At 46.9% G+C, this 18,729-nt stretch overlaps 1 protein-coding gene and 1 pseudogene across 2 annotated transcripts in view; one reads left to right on the plus strand and one right to left on the minus strand.

Moving 5' to 3' along the window:
* LCP2 (lymphocyte cytosolic protein 2) overlaps positions 1-18,729 on the minus strand; it is a 398,083-nt gene that overhangs the window by 70,413 nt on the left and 308,941 nt on the right. The gene's annotated exons all lie outside the window — the stretch shown is intronic.
* LOC143964334 (small nuclear ribonucleoprotein F pseudogene) lies at positions 55-18,719 on the plus strand (annotated as a pseudogene).

An 18,729-nucleotide genomic window follows, 5' to 3' on the forward strand; every position in this document is an offset into this window, starting at 1 on the left:
TGTTTGTAATTATGTAAAATATTTCCTCTTTTGTAGTTTTTTATCCCTAATAATATGGAGGTACGATTGTTAACGATTATTATATGAGGAAATTTATATTTTATTTGGACAATTCCAACAATTCTTATTTGTGGATTTTGTCTGAAGCACTCTTCTTTGACTCTTCATGTGTTGAAGGTCCACACTAGAGAGACTATCATTCCTGTTTAAGATCATCAGCACCAAAAAAAAAAAAAAAAAAAAATCCTTTTTATTGTTTTGATTCGGTGCCTCCCACTTACAGTACAGGAAAGCAACTTGTAATAAAACAAGTATTTGGCAGGTTGCTATTAGGTTAAAATTCTTGAAGAACAGAATTCTGTGTTTAATGTTACTTTAAATGATTAATTTGGGTCCATTTGGCCCAAAAAAAACAATGTATTTCCATTGCAGAATGATGTAGCCGCTGGGTGTACACTAACAGAATATAATGCCATTAGCTACATACAGTTAGAGGTCAGTGGCGGCTGGTGAAGTTTTTGGATGGGGGGGGGCGCTAGACCCCGCCCATCATGACCCGCCCATCATTGTTGCCTCCTCCCACTTCTCATAAACCACGCCCCTTATGTAATCCACCTAATCCGTCCCCTGTATTCCACTTCCTTCCACCCATAGTGTCACGAGTATACAGCTCAGATCACAGGACAGAGTATACAGCCCCAGAATCACAGGGCAGATTATATATTTGGATAAAATATTGAAAATGTCAATGTTTAAACCAACTGTTAAAGAATGCAATAAAAGTACCACGAATCAGTGATTTTTTTTTTTACAACAGCAACGAAACTTTATTGTACAACAAACAACAAAAAGACTCAGGCTCGGTTCACACAGGGGCGACTCAGATCCGACTTCAGGTCGCCCCTAGTCGCCTCAGGTCAGGCAACATTTAAAAATCAATGTAAGTGAATGAGAGCCGTCTTAATGCACGCTACTGAAGTCGCTCCGACTTCAGAAAAGGTTCCTGTACTACTTCAATCCGACTTGTAGGCGACTGGTACCCATTGATTTCAATGGAGGTCACCTCCAAGTTGGATCTCCGTCTATACGGAGGCGACTCTGACAGAATTATCAGCTCTCAAGAGGGAACTCCACGCCAAATTTATGAAAAAAAATTGGCGTGGGTTCCCCCTCCGAGAGCATACCAGGCCCTTAGGTCTGGTATGGATTCTAAGGGGAACCCCCTACACCGAAAAAACGGCATGGGGTCCCCCCCAGATCCATACCAGACCCTTATCCGAGCACGCTACCCAGCCGGCCAGGAAAGGGGTGGGGGAGGAGCGAGCGACCCCCCCTCCTGAGCCGTACCAGGCGAGCGGCCCCCCCACCCCAAAGCACCTTGTCCCCATGTTGATGAGGACAAGGGCCTCTTCCCGACAACCCTGGCCGTTGGTTGTCGGGGTCTGCGGGCGGGGGGCTTATCGGAATCCGGGAGCCCCCTTTAATAAGGGGGCCCCCGGATACCGGCCCCCCACCCTATGTGAATGAGTATGGGGTACAATGTACCCCTACCCATTCACCTGTGGCCACTGCTTCTTCTTCCAGCTCTTTTACTAGCGGTGGCCCGGTCTTCTGTCGCCGCCGTCGCCGCCTTCCGTTCTTCTTCTTCTTCTTCTGGAGATGTTGACTCGACGCTCTCTCCGGGCGGAGACACCGGTTGATGTCACATGGTGACCCCGCCCCCTTATGATGTCACAGTCCTGGAGGATGCTGGGACTGGGACATCGTAAGGGGGTGGGGTCACCATGTGACATCAACCGGTGACTCCGCCCCTTGTCCCTATATAAGTCGCCACGCACAGCGTCCCTGGCATTGCGGCCGGAGAGAGCGTTGAGTCAACATCTCCAGAAGAAGAAGAAGAAGAAGAAGAATGGAAGGCGGCGACGGCGGCAACAGAAGACCGGGCCACCGCTAGTAAAAGAGCTGGAAGAAGAAGCGGTGGCCCGGCAAGAAGAACCAAAGAGGGGGACAAGACCCCCGACGTCGGAAGAAGAGGGTGGCGGCGAAGAAGAAAGTCGGGCTCCTCCGCTAGCAAAAGAGCTAGCAAAAGAGCAGAAGATAGCGGAGGAGTCCAGCGAGAAGACCCCCGAAGACGGAAGACCCCCGGAGCTGTGCAATAAACTATTTTAACCCTGTGTTGTGTTTTATTTTTACTTTTTTCCACAGGTGAATAGGTAGGGGTACATTGTACCTCGCTCGTCCCCACCCCTTTCCTGGCCGGCCGGGTAGCGTGCTCGGATAAGGGTCTGGTATGGATCTGGGGGGGACCCCACGCCGTTTTTTCGGTGTAGGGGGTTCCCCTTAGAATCCATACCAGACCTAAGGGCCTGGTATGCTCTCAGAGGGGGAACCCACGCCAATTTTTTTTTCATAAATTTGGCGTGGAGTTCCTCCTTCAGAGCTCATTCTCTGATTGGCCATGGCAAAAGTCGCCTGGCCTGGGGCGACTTCAAAGTTGTGTTGCAAGTCGCCCCAGGTCGTGTCTAAGTCGTGTTCAAGTCATCCTGGAAGTCGTGTCGCCCCTGTGTGAAACGAGCCTTTGAGGCCGGCCGGGGTGCATTTGGTAATTAATTATTATTTACTTCATTATTAAATTTTTTCCACAGAGAGTCAATTATGCCACTCACCGTTCTTGCAGCTCCGCTCGGGCTGAGGAACAGAGCTGCTGACGTCACTTCCAGGTTTCCTGAAGCAGCCGAAAGCCGGAAGTGACCTGCCTGTCTAAGAATGACAATGCTCCCGCCCGTAGAATCACAGTGATTTTACGGGCGGAAGCTAGTCGGCGTTCTACAGTGCGCCGCAAGGCGGGTTTTTAACCCGCAAATGAAGCGCCATGGATGCAATCTTGTGATTGCATCGACGTGGCGCTTCTCATAGTGCACTGCGACCGGCGCCACAGTACACTATGTCAAATTGTTAAATGACATTTTTTTTTTTAAATGTCTTAAAGGGCCCTTTTTTTTTTTTACACGGGGGGGCGGCACCCGGGCGCCCCCTATGGACGGGCCGCCACTGTTAGAGGTGCTGTGGTCTGGCAACAACAGTGCTGGCAACCCATCTGCTGCCAGATAAAGAGTTGAGCTTAGTACTTTTTAGCCATTGAGGAGAAGCCTTGTGTTTTTATCAATTGATACAAGGCTTCCTCTGGCTGGACAAGCTGGAGATTGTGACATCATCCATGTACCTCTCCACCTCAGCCAATATGTGCAAGCTTTGTATTCATTAATAAAAAATACAGGGCTTTTAGTGAATGGCAGTATAGCACAAAGCCAGAGTCTCTTTATAGCTGTCAGCAGATGAGAAATCGCCCCCTACTACTGCTGGAACACAAAGTGGCTTACTCTATGTACAGTGGTGTGAAAAAGTGTTTGCCCCCTTCCTCATTTCCTGTTCCTTTGCATGTTTGTCACACTTAAGTGTTTCGGAACATCAAACCAATTTAAACAATAGTCAAGGACAAAACAAGTAAACACAAAATGCAATTTGTAAATGAAGGTGTTTATTATTAAAGGTGAAAAAAAATCCAAACCATCATGGCCCTGTGTGAAAAAGTGATTGCCCCCCTTGTTAAAACATACTATAACTGTGGTTGTCCACACCTGAGTTCAATTTCTCTAGCCACACCCAGGCCTGATTATTGCCACACCTGTTCACAATCAAGGCATCACTTAAATAGGAGCTGCTTGACACAGTAAGGTCCACCAGAAGATCCTTAAAAAAAGCTACACATCATGCCGAGACCCAAAGAAATTCAGAAACAATTGAGAAAGAAAGTAATTGAGATCTATCAGTCTGGAAAGGGTTATAAAGCCATTTCCAAAGCTTTGGGAATCCAGCGAACCACAGTGAGAGCCATTATCCACAAATGGCGAAGACCTGGAACAGTGGTGAACCTTCCCAGGAGTGGCCGGCCGCCCAAAATTACCCCAAGAGCGCAGCGACGACTCATCCAAGAGGTCACAAAAGACCCCACAACAACGTCCAAGGAACTGCAGGCCTCACTTGCCTCAGTTAAGGTCAGCGTTCATGCCTCCACCATCAGGAAAAGACTGGGCAAAAATGGCCTGCATGGCAGAGTTCCAAGGAGAAAACCACTGCTGAGCAAAAAGAACATCAAAGCTCGTCTCAATTTCTCCACAACACATCTTGATGATCCCCAAGACTTTTGGGACAACATTCTGTGGACCGATGAGACAAAAGTGGAACTCTTTGGAAGGTGTGTGTCCAAGTATATCTGGCGTAGAAGGAACACTGCATTTCAGAAAAAGAACATTATATCACCAGTAAAATATGGTGGTGGTAGTGTGATGGTCTGGGGCTGTTTTGCTGCTTCAGGACCTGGAAGACTTGCCGTGATAAAAGGAACTATGAATTCTGCTGTCTACCAAGAGATCCTGAAGGAGAATGTCCGACCATCTGTTCGTGTACTCAAGCTGAAACGAACTTGGGTTCTGCAGCAGGACAATGATCCTAAACACACCAGCAAGTCCACCACCGAATGGCTGAAGAAAAACAAAATGAAGACTTTGGAGTGGCCTAGCCAAAGTCCTGACCTGAATCCTATTGAGATGTTGTGGTATGACCTTAAAAAGGCCGTTCATGATCGAAAACCCTCTAATGTAACTGAATTAGGACAATTCTGCAAAGATGAGTGGGCCAAAATTCCTCCAGGACGCTGTAAAAGCCTCATTGCACGTTATCGCAAACACTTGGTTGTAGTTGTTGCTGCTAAGGGTGGCCCAACCAGTTATTAGGTTTAGGGGGCAATCACTTTTTCACACAGGGCCATGATGGTTTGGATTTTTTTTCACCTTTAATAATAAACACCTTCATTTACAAATTGCATTTTGTGTTTACTTGTGTTGTCCTTGACTATTGTTTAAATTGGTTTGATGTTCCGAAACACTTAAGTGTGACAAACATGCAAAGGAACAGGAAATGAGGAAGGGGGCAAACACTTTTTCACACCACTGTAGCTAATTATTCTACAATCGCAGTTACAGTTACAGCACACCCAGCAGACACATCATCCTGTAATGGAAATAGTTTGTTTGGGACAGCTCTGGCCCAAAGAAGTAATTAAAGTGACATTAACCACTTTGAGCCCCCAAAAGATTTGGCTGCTCAATGACCAGAGCACATTTTGCGATGCTGCACACAAACAAAATTTACGTTCTTTTTTTCCCACAAATAGAGCTTTCTTTTGGTGGTATTTGATAATCTCGGGTTTAAATTTTTTGCGCTATAAGCAAAAAAAGAGAGACAATTTTGAAAAAACACAATATTTTGTACTTTTTGCTATAATAAATATCCCCTGTGGCAGCACGCAGGTAAAATCACCTGGTTGTATTCAGGATGGGAAATATGTGTGTCCTAGATTCAGGCTTTATGCAGACTTTTACAATTAGAGGGGAAGAGTTAATGAGCCCAGCTGTAGTAAGTGGGCTCATTAAGACCTCTACAAAAAACCCCAGCATGCATAGGGAGATGCTCCATCCTGGAACCAGTTTTGTGTGTATAGACTGGGGAGTCTGAGATCTGTTCTGTGCGGTGAGTTAACGCCTGTGTGGCAAACCCCTACAATAGGGACAGGGACTGGGGCAGCACAAGGCTGCACCCAGTTGTTAGACAGGGAGTCTACGTGTGTAGTTAGAGGTCAAGCTGACCAGGATTTATTTTCTTGTTTTATTTTGTTTGGCTGTTATATGTATCACTGCATGTAGCCTAAATAAACCGGATCTTTTGTTTTTTGCACCTACAACGCTGTCTGCTGTGCCTGACTTTGTGTTGTGAACCCATCCAGGGGGTCACACACACCCGCTACCGAGCGAACCCCCTTACAGTTGGTGGAGAATTTTGGCAGTTTTTTTTTTTTTTTTTTTTTGTTGTTAAGGCCAGCATGGAGGAGATACTGAGACAGCTGGCTCTAGCAAATGCAAACCAGCAGCAAACAAATGCAGCTTTACAAAAGAGCCTTGCAGCTCAACAACAAGCCCAGCAGCAGGCAAATGCAAATCAGCAGCAGAGTTTGGAAGACCAGCAGCAGGCAAATGCAAATCAGCAGCAGACAAATGCAACTTTGCAGCAGAGTTTGGAAGCTCAGCAACAAGCCCAGCAGCGATCTGAAGCCCGCTTCATAGACCTGTTGCAGAAGCAAGAGCAGAATTTTCAACAGCAAATAGAGACATTGATACAGCAACGTCCGCAGACCAATGAAGCAAGTGGGTACAATAATACCGCAACCTTTGGTGTGAGCCGTTTACTGACAAAAATGACTGGAGAGGATGATCCGGAGGTGTTTTTGACCACATTTGAAAGGACTGCTGAAAGGGAAAAGTGGCCTAAGGAGCAATGGGCTGGACTGGTGGCCCCTCTGTTAACTGGGGAATCGCAGAAAGCTTATTATGACCTAGAGCCTGACCAAGCAAAAGACTATGTGGTGCTAAAAGCAGAAATATTGGCACGGCTGGGTGTCACCCTGGCAGTCCGGGCTCAGCGTGTGCATAACTGGACTTTTCAGGTTGGAAAACCTCCCTGGTCTCAAATGTATGATCTCATTCACCTGAGCAGGAAGTGGCTGCAGCCAGAGATTTTGACCGCACCAAACATTGTGGAACGTGTGGTTATGGATCGTTTCCTGAGAGCTCTTCCTACTGCCATCCAAAAATGGGTAAGCCATGGAGACCCAGAAAATGCAGATAAACTTGTGGATCTGGTTGAGAGGTACTTGGCTACAGAGAACTTGACCACCTCTTCCAGGGACTCACGGACTTTCCCCCCTAAGACCAGATCATCCCCAGTGGCGGGTAAGATGACTCCAAGGGGTGAGGGTGGAGAGAGTGAGAGGGTGGGAGTTCTACCTAAGGTCTGGCGGGAGCAGCCCAGGAAGCCCATGCTGCAAGAGGCAGCGAAAAAAATTATTTGCTACCGCTGCCGGCAAGAGGGACATATTGCAGCCAATTGCCCAGTTGTGGATGAGCCTATGCAATGTGACTTTATAAGGGAGAGACGTCAGTCACTGTTTGCGACAGTTGCATGCACTGCCATTCGGGGACCTGAGAAACATTTATGTAAAATATGTATTAATGGTAGACATGTTGATGTGTTGCTAGATTCAGGTAGCCTGGTAACATTGAAAAAAGCTGAATTAGTTACTACAGAGGTCTCTGGGAAGAACAGGGTGGCTGTTATTTGTGTGTATGGGGACACCCGAGAGTATCCTGTAACTTCAGTGTTTTTTGAGACCCCCAAAGGTAACCTCTCTCATCAGGTGGGGTTAGTGTCTCAGTTACCACATGATGCTATTGTGGGAAGGGATTTTCCAAAATTCTGGGAACTCTGGGATTGTCCTGAGGCCCCCATTGGTGCCCCTATAAACCAGGAAGATGACCAGAATTCCTCTGGGAGTGGTGAGGACTCTCCTGAATTTCCCTTGTCGGTATTGGCGGGGGAAACTCGAGAAACTGGGGAGGAGCCAACATCCTCAGATGAAAACATGCCGTCTGTGGAGTTTTCGGATCTTGAGGTTCACAGGGAAAATTTTGCCACAGAACAGTTAAAAGACCCCACCCTAATAAAGGCACGGGAAAATGTGGTGAAAATAGATGGCGAGTTAGTGAACCCAGATAAGACTTGCCCTTATCCTTACTTCACTATGGAAAGGGACCTGCTATATCGAGTGGCTCAAAGGGCAGAAGAAACCATTGAGCAACTTGTAGTGCCCAAACCTTACAGGAAGTTGGTGTTAGAATTGGCTCATGGACACATTCTGGGAGGTCATCTGGGGACAGAGAAAACCAGAGAGAGGGTATTGCAGAGATTCTATTGGCCTGGGGTCATGAAGGAAATAGAAAAGTATTGTTCCTCCTGCCCTGTGTGTCAGAAGTCGGCACCTATGCCACATTTCCGTAACCCACTGGTACCTCTTCCTATCATTGAGGTCCCCTTTGAGAGGATCGCAATGGATTTGGTAGGTCCGATAATGAAGTCTGCTAGGGGGCATCAGTACATTTTGGTTATATTGGACTATGCCACCCGTTATCCGGAAGCAATTCCTCTCCGAAATACCTCGGCCAAAACCATAGCCAAAGAGCTATCCCTTGTTTTTAGCCGCGTGGGTATTTGTAAGGAACTGCTTACGGACCAAGGTACACCCTTTATGTCCCGGGTTATGAAAGAATTATGCAAGTTGTACAAAGTGAAGCAATTGCGTACATCTGTGTATCACCCCCAAACAGATGGGTTGGTTGAAAGATTCAACAAAACCCTAAAACAAATGTTAAAGAAGGTGGTGGATAGAGATGGAAAGAATTGGGATTGTCTAATACCCTATCTGATGTTTGCCATTAGGGAGGTACCCCAATCCTCTACGGGTTTCTCACCCTTCGAGTTGCTCTATGGGAGACACCCAAGAGGGCTGCTGGATATCGCCAAGGAAACTTGGGAAAATGAGAGTTCTCCTCACAGGAGTGTGATTGAGCATGTCGCCCTGATGCAAGATAGAATTGCACAGGTAATGCCAATTGTAAAGGAACATTTAACCCAAGCGCAGTTAGCACAGCAGAGAGTGTACAACCGTGGGGCCAAGACACGTACTTTTTCTCCAGGGGATAGGGTCTTGGTGTTAGTCCCTATGGTTGAAAGCAAATTTCTGGCCAAATGGCAAGGTCCATATGAAGTAATTGAAAAAATTAGTGAGGTGAACTACAGGGTTAGACAGCCAGGAAGGCGAAAGCCGGAGCAGATCTATCACGTCAATCTGCTGAAAGCCTGGAGGGATAGGGAATCCCTAGTCGCAGAGACTTTGTCACAAGTACAGCCTGATTGCTTAGTTCCTGAGGTTGGAATAGCAGACACCTTATCGAAACCCCAACAACAGGAGGTTAAAGAGTTTGTACTTCGTAACAAAGAGATTTTCTCTGAGCTTCCGGGACAAACATCTGGCGTAGAGCATGACATTATCACCCCGCCAGGAGAAAGGGTAAAACTAAAACCTTATAGAATACCAGAGGCCCGACGGGAGGCAATACGTGGGGAGGTTCAAAGGATGCTGGAATTGGGTGTGATAGAGGAGTCCCAGAGTGACTGGTCCAGTCCTATTGTACTAGTGCCCAAACCTGATGGGAGCTGGCGGTTTTGTAACGATTTTAGACAATTAAATAAAGTTACAAAATTTGACACCTACCCCATGCCACGTATAGATGAGTTGGTTGACCGGCTGGGAACAGCCCGATATATGACAACTCTTGATCTCACCAAAGGGTATTGGCAAATTCCCCTGGCCGAGTCGGCCAAGGAGAAAACTGCGTTTGTAACCCCAGATGGGGCATTCCAATATAAGAGAATGCCGTTTGGGTTACAGAATGCACCGGCAACATTCCAGCGGAAAATGGATACGATTCTGAGGCCCCATCATAAATATGCTGCAGCTTACCTGGATGATGTGATTATCCATAGCACAGACTGGGTCTCACATTTGCCAAAAGTACAAGCAGTCCTAGACTCTATCCGGGAAGCTGGGTTTACGGCCAATCCAAAGAAGTGTACCATTGGACAGGAGGAGGCCAAATATCTTGGGTACACTATTGTAATAAAGTCGAGGCCATACAGAGTTGGCCACGTCCCAACAGCAAGAAACAGGTACGAGCCTTTCTGGGAATCGCTGGCTATTATCGACGATTCATTCCCCATTTTGCTTCTCAGGCTGTGCCCCTCACCAACCTGACAAAAGGGAAAGAGTCGGTTATGGTTAAATGGTCCCCAGAGGCTGAGGAAGCATTTCAGTCCTTAAAAACAGCCTTATGTAGCCAGCCAGTGTTGTACTCACCAGACTTCTCTAAGGACTTTGTTGTACAAACTGATGCATCAGACGTTGGGTTAGGAGCAGTGTTATCCCAGGTCTGGAACGGGGAAGAGCACCCAGTCATTTACCTCAGCAGGAAGTTAAAGTCCCATGAGGTAAATTACTCCACGATTGAGAAGGAATGTTTAGCAGTGAAGTGGGCTCTAGATTCCCTTCGGTACTATCTGCTAGGTAGGCACTTTGACCTGGTGACTGATCACGCTCCTTTAAAGTGGATGGCTCAAAACAAGGAGACCAATAGAAGGGTAAATAGGTGGTTCCTGGCCCTACAGGAATTTAACTTTACAGTTAAGCATCGCCCTGGTGTTAAAATGGGGAATGTGGATGCTTTGTCTCGGATACATGCGTGTCTGGCTGCTTGTGTTACAACCCCAAGGTTGAAACAAGAGGGGGGGGTATGTGGCAGCACGCAGGTAAAATCACCTGGTTGTATTCAGGATGGGAAATATGTGTGTCCTAGATTCAGGCTTTATACAGACTTTTACAATTAGAGGGGAAGAGTTAATGAGCCCAGCTGTAGTAAGTGGGCTCATTAAGACCTCTACAAAAAACCCCAGCATGCATAGGGAGATGCTCCATCCTGGAACCAGTTTTGTGTGTATAGACTGGGGAGTCTGAGATCTGTTCTGTGCGGTGAGTTAACGCCTGTGTGGCAAACCCCTACAATAGGGACAGGGACTGGGGCAGCACAAGGCTGCACCCAGTTGTTAGACAGGGAGTCTACGTGTGTAGTTAGAGGTCAAGCTGACCAGGATTTATTTTCTTGTTTTATTTTGTTTGGCTGTTATATGTATCACTGCATGTAGCCTAAATAAACCGGATCTTTTGTTTTTTGCACCTACAACGCTGTCTGCTGTGCCTGACTTTGTGTTGTGAACCCATCCAGGGGGTCACACACACCCGCTACCGAGCGAACCCCCTTACACCCCGTTAAAAAAAAAAAAAGCGAATTGTTTTCTCAGTTTAGGCCGATATGTACTCTTCTACATATTTTTGGTAATAAAAATCACAATAAGCCTATATTGATTGGTTTTCGCAAAAGTTATAATGTCTACAAAATAGGGGATAGGTTTATGGCATTTTTATTATATATATTTTTTTTACTAGTAATGGCGGATACATTTATGGGACGACTGACAATTATACAGCGATCAGTGCTATAAAAATGCACTGATTACTGTGTAAATGTCACTGGCAGGGAAATGGTTAACACTAGGGGGCGATCAAGGGGTTAATTGTGTCTCCTGACTGCGTGTTCTAACTGTAGGGGGAGGGGACTGACTATAGGATATGACAGATCGTGGTTCCTAGCCATTAGGAACTCACAATCTACATCTCCTCTCAGAACAGAACTGGGATTTCTGTGTTTACACACGCACGTCCCTGTTCTGCTGCTGGTCACAAGCATTGCCATCCTCGAGTACATTGGGCGTGTGCGTGCGCCTGCTATTCTACTTAAAGGAGCCGATGTATAGTTACGACGGCTCGCGGAATTGTGCCGACTTGCCACAGTATAATGACGGCAGCTGGTCGCCAAGTGGTTAAATAGTTTTGGAAAATAGATCTTCAAAAACATAATAACTCAGAGTTGGTTACGGGGGACAAAATAAGCATATACGCTGTATTTTCTTTAGCTCTCTATATACAACAATAAGAATATGGTATTTGGAATACTTTAAAATGCTGTACAATAGCTTTTTATTGATATGGTCCAGAGTTGCTTATGAGCTAATGTTACAAATTTTTAAGACTCTTTTTGGAGAACCAGTTTTGCTTACCTGGTCGACCACCCCCCCCCCCCCCCGGCAGGCGGAACACCCCTACCACCCAGCAATGGACTGTTTCTTGGCGTCCCCATGACCAGAGCAGGGCTATGCTCTGGTCTGGATCACATCAGGACCCTAGACCAATAGTGCATTGCAGTGCAGGAGCTTCAGGGACCAGTCTAGCAGCAGGGAGGAGTGGAGGATCGGGTATGTACTGTATATGTCATTTCATTGTTCCCCTAGACATAAACAATCAATGTAAGGGATATTTTTGTATTTACCCAGAGTTGTGCTTCTAATTTGAATGCTAATAATTTATGGTTGAAAGTTGTGCCACCAAGGTTAAGTTTTAAAATTATTGATTTCTAATGTTTTTATAAATACAAATATATTATTTATAGACATTTAAGAGTTAAAAATAGTATTTCTGTACAGCTCTAGTTCAACAAAACTATAAACCTGAACATTTGCTCTCCCTACGCTCCACTAATCTTGCCAAATTCAATACTTTATGGCAAATATGAATAGATTGGTATGGGATGTAACTGCTGTTATTTACAATATCGTACTTTGCATTGTGCTGGTATACTGTAACTTTCCAATTCACACAGTGTTTTATAATTTTCTGGAAAAGGCTGTTTTCTGTCAGTTGTAAACACAGTTCTAAACACAGGAAACACGTGCCACTTCACAGGCATACTATAGACACCCCCCAGGCACAATATTTAAAGGAATATTTCACTTTTTTTTCACTTCAAGCATCATTAAAATCAGTGCTCCCGAAAATCGGCTGTTTTTAAAACTTTTTTTTGCATTGATACATGTCCCCTGGGGCAGGAGCTGGGCCCCCAAACCCTTTTTAGGACAATAACTTGCATATTAGCCTTTAAAATTAGCACTTTTGATTTTGAACGTTTGAGTCCCATAGACTTTAATGGGGTTCTAAAGTTTGCGCAAATTTTCGGTCTGTTCGCAGGTTCTGGTGCAAACCGAAGCGGGGGGGGGGGGGTGTTCGGCTCATCCCTACAAGCAGTGCTTGATCTGGTCTGTCTGGGGGACAGAAGCCACATCAGAGCAGAGATTCTTTCAGCTCTGCAGGGGCAGGCCCAGAGGTGGTTCAGACCATGGAAGCTTGAGCCAGGAATGGTGGTGTGTGATAATGGAACTAACCTTCGGTCTGCCCTTCAACAGAGAAAGTTGACACGTGCCATACCTGGCACATGTCCACAATTTGGTGGTGCGGCATTTCTTAAACCGGTACACAAGTTTGCAAGATCTTCTAAGGCAGACCAGGAGAGTCTGTAGCCATTTCAGGCGGTCAAAAACAGCTTGTGTCCAGTTGGCTGAAATTCAGCAGGAATTCCATCTGTCAGTAAACTGCCTGATTTGTGACATGCCTACCAGGTGGAACTCAACTTTAACAATTCTGCAGTGGCAGCACATGCAGCAGAGGGCCATTAATAAAGGGTGGCACAGTGGTGTAGTGGGTAGCCCTCTCACCTAGCAGTAAAAAGGGTCACTGGTTCATATCCCAGCCACGACACTACCTGCCTGGAGTTTGCATGTTCTCCCTGTGCCTGCGTGGGTTTCCTCCAGGTACTCATATTTCCTCCCACACTCTAAAGACATGCCGGTAGGTTAATTCTTCTGTCCAAAAAATTGGCCCTAGTATATGAATGGGGACCTTGGATTGTTGGCTCCTTGAGGATAGGGACCGATGTGAGTGTGTGATGTACAGAGATAATTGTAGACACATACCCACACTCACTCAGGTTGAACTGGATGGGCCAGTGTCTTTATTCAACCTATGTAACTATGTAACTACAAATTAATAAGTACCTGTGTGAGTATGGCACAGGCTCAGGGGAGCTTGGCTTTTTTTCCCCCCATGCCAATGGGTGCTAATAAAAGGATGCATGCACTGTACTGTCGCTATCTGAGGAGGTGACAAGGATAGTGAGCTGTGACAATGCATGTATGCATCAGTGACACTATCTCTCTTGTGTTCCTGCTGGAGCATACTCTGTGTGGCTGTTATGGACAGGGCACTTGAGGCAGAGCAGCGTGAGGAAGAGGAAGACTTCCTTTCCTCTTAAGGCTTCTTTATGCAGACCCTATTCTTGAAACACCACAGAACATACAGGAGGAGAGGGAGAAGGAGGAGGAGAGGGAGGATGAGGAAAAGGAGGATTCTGGCAGTTTTGGAGGCATTGAAGCAGAGGAAGACATGAGTCAAACTTTAAGAGATGGTTTTTAGTCCCCAGAAAACTTGGGAGTAGTATGTGGCTGGGAGGAGGCATGTTCAGATAGTGTAATATTCAGTGACCCCGAGGACTCTGCTCCTCATGCCTCCACAAACTTGTGGTGCATGGGTTCCCTTATTCTTCAAAGTCTGTGAAAGGACTCAAGAATTTGTGGCATCAAGGAGAAGGATCATTATCAGTTGGCAAGTCTCGGAACTCATCCTGCCCTCGCAGAGGGAGCACAGGATTTAATATCTTGAGGACACAATAAAGGGTAACACCTTTCAAGGCTCTAGTAGGTTACAGTCTCATGAAAAAGGTAGAGTGCATAAAAACTACAGAAAAATGAAAACCTCGTCACCAGTGGCGGAACTACTGCCATAGCAGCACATGCGGGCGCTATGGGGCCCGCAGTCAAATGGGGCCCGGTGAGGACAGGCACTATGGCTCCGCGGGAGATAGCGGGCGGCTCCGCGGGTGGCCCGCGGGCAGTCCGCGGCTCCGCGGGTGGTCCGCGGGCTGTTCCGCGGGTGAGAGCTGGCGGTCCGCGGGCGGCCCACGGGTTGTCCGCGGCTCCGCGGGTGGTCTGCGGGTAGTCCGCGGCTCCGCGGGTGGACCGCGGGCGGCTCCGCGGGTGAGAGCGGGTAGTCCGCGGGGGGCTCCGCGGGTGATAGTGGGAGGCAGATGAGAGTGGCCGGTACGCTGGTGAGAGAGTGGGCGTGAGCAGGCTGGCCAATCAGGGAGCTGACGGGCGAGGGAGCATAGAGATGACATCATCTCTCGCCGCCCTCTCATCCCTGCAGTGCAGTTCCCCCCTCACTGTGCAGGCAGCCAGGAAGCAGAGAGATGACATTATCTCTCTGCTGCCTGACTGATAATCTGCTGGCTGACTCTGTGACACAGCAGGAAAGTGGCAGAGCAAGTGACAATCCATAATGTGTGGCAGGCGACGTGGCAAGTGACAACCCAGGACGTGGCAAGTGACAATCCGTAACGTGTGGCAGGTGACGTGGCAAGTGAAAATCCATGACGTGGCAAATGACAATCCATAATGTGTGGCAGGCAACGTGGCAAGTGACAACCAGGGACGTGGCAAGTGACAATCCGTAACGTGTGGCAGGTGACATGGCAAGTGACAACCTGGATGTGGCAAGTGACAATCCGCAACATGGGGCAGGTGACGTGGCAAGTGAAAATCCGTGACGTGACAAGTGACAATCCGTAATGTGTGGCAGGTGACGTGGCAAGTGACAACCCGGGACGTGCAAGTGACAATCCATAATGTGTGGCAAGTGACAATCTAGGATGTGGTAAGTGACAATCTGTAATGTGTGGCAATCTAGGACGTGGCAAGTGACAATCCGTAATGTGTGGCAGGTGAAGTGGCAAGTGACAACCTGGATGTGGCAAGTGACAATCTGTAACATGTGGCAGGTGACGTGGCAAGTGAAAATCCGTGACGTGACAATCCGTAATGTGTGGCAGGTGACGTGGCAAGTGACAACCCGGGACGTGCAAGTGACAATCCATAATGTGTGGCAAGTGACAATCTAGGATGTGGTAAGTGACAATCTGTAATGTGTGGCAATCTAGGACGTGGCAAGTGACAATCCGTAATGTGTGGCAGGTGATGTGGCAAGTGACAACTTGGATGTGGCAAGTGACAATCTGTAACATGTGGCAGGTGACGTGGCAAGTGAAAATCCGTGATGTGACAAGTGACAATCCGTAATGTGTGGCAGGTGACGTGGCAAGTGACAATCCGTAACGTGTGGCAGGTGACATGGCAAGTGACAACCTGGATGTGGCAAGTGACAATCCGTAACATGTGGCAGGTGACGTGGCAAGTGAAAATCCGTGACGTGACAAGTGACAATCCGTAATGTGTGGCAGGTGACGTGGCAAGTGACAACCCGGGACGTGCAAGTGACAATCCATAATGTGTGGCAAGTGACAATCTAGGATGTGGTAAGTGACAATCTGTAATGTGTGGCAATCTAGGACGTGGCAAGTGACAATCCGTAATGTGTGGCAGGTGACGTGGCAAGTGACAACCTGGATGTGGCAAGTGACAATCCGTAACATGTGGCAGGTGACGTGGCAAGTGAAAATCCGTGATGTGACAAGTGACAATCCGTAATGTGTGGCAGGTGACGTGGCAAGTGACAATCCGTAATGTGTGGCAGGTGACGTGGCAAGTGACAACCCGAGACGTGGCAAGTGACAATCTAGGACATGGCAAGTGACAATCCGTAATGTGTGGCAGGTAATGTGGCAAGTGACAATCCGGGACTTGGCAAGTGGACAATCCGCAACATGTGGCAGGTGACATTCTGCAACGTGTGACAAGTGACAATCTGCATCTGGTGGCAGGCGACGTGGCAAGTGGACAATCTGCAATGTGTAGCAGGTGATGTGACAAGTGACAATCCTTAATGTGTGGCAAGTGACAATCCAGGACGTGGCAAGTTACAATCCATAATGTGTGGCAAGTGACGTGGCAAGTGACAATCCAGGACGTGGCATGTGACAATCCATAATGTGTGGCAAGTGACAATCCAGGACGTGGCAAGTGACAATCCATAATGTGTGGCAGGTGACTTGGCAAGTGACAATCTGGGATGTGGCAAGTGGACAATCCGCAACATGTGGTAGGTGACATTCCGCAACGTTTGACAAGTTACAATCTGCATCTGGTGGCAGGCGATGATGACAAGTGACACGCTCAGGGATCCCACTGATTTTGCATTATGGTGAGTTGAACTATTTCATTTTACATAACAGAACAGAAATTGGTTAAAAGGCCTGGAGGTCAGCAATGTGTTCCCTTCAGGGGCTGCATAGAGTATACTGCATACTTTGTTGTTCAAAATTAATATAAGCCATTGCCTGGGTACTGTGCCACATGGGTGTGGTAGTCTGTTGTTTAATGGCATTAGTTCATTTTTTTTGGTGGGGGGGGGCCCATACAACATTTTGCTATGGGGCCCTGTGATTTCTAGTTACGCCCCTGCTCGTCACTAAAATAAACTAGTAAATTGTTGAAGTGTACCATCATCCAAAATTATATGAAATACATATCGAAAAAGCATGGTTCCCATATCAGGCTTATCAAAAAAGGAAGTGAGCTCAAGGACTATTACAGTACTATTAAAGTGGTTGTAAACCCTTACAACACACTTTGACCTACAGGTAAGCCTAGATTAAGGCTTACCTGTAGGTCCAAGAAATATCTCCTAAACCTATACGGTTTAGGAGATATTTGCCCGAAGACAGGCACCGCTGTCTACGGCGCATGCGCTGTAGACAGCGGCGCGCAGGCACACTGAGCGCGGCATTTTCAAGAACGGAGCTGCCGCACGTGTCGGCTCCCTTGCGCATGTGCATGAGTGACGTAATCGCGGCTTCGCCGAATGACAGCGGTGGAGCTGCGAGACCCCACCGACAACATGGATGCGCCGGACTACAGGGGACAGCGGCAACTTCGCTGGCTCCTGTGTCAGGTAAGTGACACATAATGGACTACTATGCGATGCATAGTAGTCCATTATGCTTTGCCTTCGCAGGGAATGAAAGAGGAAGTACTCATCTGTTTATTTCACTATAATTACGTTCTTCACAGATGTATGTATTTCCTGAAGAAGCTCAGTTAGAGTGAAACTAGTAGAAATACATCACCACCTGTACCAGTCTGTATATTGTTAAATGTTTTTATTATTTGAATAAACTTTATGTGTATTTTACTTTGGCTTAAATAGTTGGTTATTAATACCTCTATACTTTAATTGTACCGTAATAGTCCTTGAGCTCACTTCCTTTTTCGATAAGCCTGATATGGGAACCATGCTTTTTGATATGTATTTCATGGAAAAGGTAGTTTTGAGGCTTCTGTTGGTCAGAGGAGGAGCGGTGGAGAAGGGGGCCACCTAAGCGATGCATTTAAAAAATGTTTTAGTTCTTGGCACCCGGGGCTGTCAGCTTCAACATCCCATTGGCAGCATCTGCATCATATGGTGGAAGATTGTCTAGGTGCAAAAGCAGACATGGAGAGCTTTTCAGTAAATGATCCACTGGGTTACTGGGTCATGAGAATAGACCACTATCCACAACTTGCCCAGTATGTAATTGAGCTGCTGGGCTGCCCTGCTTCCAGCATGCTTTCTGAACAAGCATTTAGGTTTTGTGACAGATAAAAGAGTGTGCCTGTCCACAGACTCCATTGACCAGCTGACATTTGTCAAAATGAATCAGTCCTGGATTAACAGCAGCTATCAAGCCCCCGATGCCAATGTCGCTGATCAAATGTTTTTGGGATCTGGAATCTCTGCAAAACTGCCTAGGCTTCCTAGCTTTGTGGGTGTTGATTTTACCTTGAAGTACCTTTTTGATATAGGTTTCATGGGCACAATTAACACCCAAGGATCAATTTTTTCCGCACCTGTTTGACAGGTGAAAGTTAGAACAGCCAATTTTTGCTTTCATCAAGAGTACCTCTATAGGGTTACAGTATGGAGACAACATCAACAACCAAAACCCAATTTTTCCCCACCCGTTTGACAGGTGCATATACTTCCTCTAGCCATTTGCTGCCCTCTCCGTCAGTGTGTTCTCAGAACATTCAGAGGGGAAATCTTACTTCCTTTCACTGGTTTGTAGATCAGTGACGACTTCAGCAGCAGAATACGTTTGCCACTAAACCCAAACCCATTCCTTAATGGCCTTACTGGTAAGCCAGTAATGGTGAAACTGAAGTGGGGTATGGAATACAAGGGATATTTGGTCTCTGTGGATGGCTATATGAACATGTAGCTCACCAATA

Source organism: Lithobates pipiens, unplaced genomic scaffold, assembly GCF_037356315.1.
Source record: "Lithobates pipiens isolate NorthernLeopardFrog02 unplaced genomic scaffold, aLitPip1_a1.2 Scaffold_8, whole genome shotgun sequence".
NCBI lineage: Eukaryota > Metazoa > Chordata > Amphibia > Anura > Ranidae > Lithobates > Lithobates pipiens.